At 37.0% G+C, this 1,724-nt stretch overlaps 1 pseudogene; it reads left to right on the top strand.

Annotated features, from left to right (window-relative positions):
- Positions 1–547, top strand: LOC110581776 (annotated as a pseudogene).
- The last annotated feature ends 1,177 nt before the right edge of the window (positions 548–1,724 follow it).

The raw sequence follows: 1,724 nt of genomic DNA, 5'->3' as shown, positions 1-1,724 counted from the left end.
ATGGCCTCCAATAAAACTACACTACAAAAAATGGGAAAGAAACAAAATGGAAAGAGTAAAAAAGTAGAAGAGGCAGAGCCTGAAAAATTTGTGGTGGGAAAACGTACTGGACCGACATGTAGTGAATGGGAAGGGGGAGTATTTCCTGAAGTGGAAGGGATTTACAGATGCTGACAATACTTGGGAACCTGAAGAAAATTTAGGTTGTCCAGAGTTAATTGAAGCATTTCTTAATTCTCAAAAAGCTGGTAAAGGAAAAGATGGTACAAAAAGAAAATATCTGACAGTGAATCTGATGACAGCAAATCAAAGAAGAAAAGAGATGCTGATAAACCAAGAGGCTTTGCCAGAGGCCTTGATCCTAAACGAATAATTGGTGCCACAGACAGCAGGGGAGAATTAATGTTTCTCATGAAATGGAAAGATTCAGATGAGGCAGACTTGGTGCTGGCAAAAGAGGCAAATATGAAGTGTCCTCAGATTGTAATTGCTTTTTTATGGAGAGAGACTAACTTGGCATTCTTGTCCAGAAGATGAAGCTCAATAATTGTTTGTGTTGCTTTTTATATATATTTATATATATATATATAATCTGGGTCTTTGCTTTTTGATTTATTAGTGTGAAGAAGTAACATTCTAGGGGCACCTGGGTGGCTCAGTTGGTTGGGCGACTGCCTTCGGCTCAGGTCATGATCCTGGAGTCCCAGGATCGAGTCCCGCATCAGGCTCCCTGCTCGGCAGGGAGTCTGCTTCTCCCTCTGACCCTCCCCCTTCTCATGTGCTCTCTCTCTCTCATTCTCTCTCTCTCAAATAAATAAATAAAATCTTAAAAAAAAAAAGAAGTAACATTCTAATGAAAATCAAGTTTGATATGTTTGTTTTGAAATAGTATTGGGGGAGTTGTTGGGGTTTTTTTTGCATCTATAACACTGGTTACTTTGAACAAATAAAAGCTTTCTGTAGTTGCTTCCTTTATCAGAAAAAAATATTTGAGACCATGGTATATTATCCCCCTGCATTAGAGAACACATTTTCTAAATGTTGGGGGGAATCTTCATAGTCGTTACTCAGTCAGAATTTGTGTTTAACTCCTATATGCCTAAGGACCATTCTGGATTTTTTGTTTATTTAGGGGGTTTTTGTGTGTATACTTAAAATACATACATAAATGGTTTTTGTTTTAACATTCACCAAAACAAAAACAGCATTTATAACCATGGATAAGCCCGTGTTTCCGGGATGCTATGATTTTAAGCAACTTAAGAAATAAATCACTTAAAGTTAAACTGAAGTTTTTCCTGAAGCCTTAACCTTTCAAATTTTTAAATTGGACAATTTAAAAGCAGCCATATCAGAATCCATATCCATATCTACAGTCATATAAATGCAAGTTCATTTGCAAGATCCCTGAAAGGAAAATTTTATCACCACCACCAACCTCCCCACCCAAATGACAAAACTAGACAAGTCCTGGTGTGTTTTAGGTGAGCAAAACTTAGTTAAATGGACATTTAAAGGTTCCTTCTAGTGAACCATTCCTTTTCAAGAAGTTGAAATCTCTGTGCTGTATTGACTGAAAGGTCATGATTCATGGAATGTCTAAGACTTTGTTCATGGAAACCAAATCATAATCAGATGGTTAGAGATGTTGGCAATTTAGCACCTGCCGGAATAAATGGGTGGACAGACTTTTATAATCCAAATTCTTAACCTGCATGTATTTT

Source organism: Neomonachus schauinslandi, chromosome 13 (genome assembly GCF_002201575.2).
Source record: "Neomonachus schauinslandi chromosome 13, ASM220157v2, whole genome shotgun sequence".
Taxonomy (NCBI): Eukaryota; Metazoa; Chordata; class Mammalia; order Carnivora; family Phocidae; genus Neomonachus; species Neomonachus schauinslandi.
The sequence above is the reverse complement of the archived record's forward strand: the minus strand, read 5'-3'. Positions and strand labels throughout refer to the sequence as shown.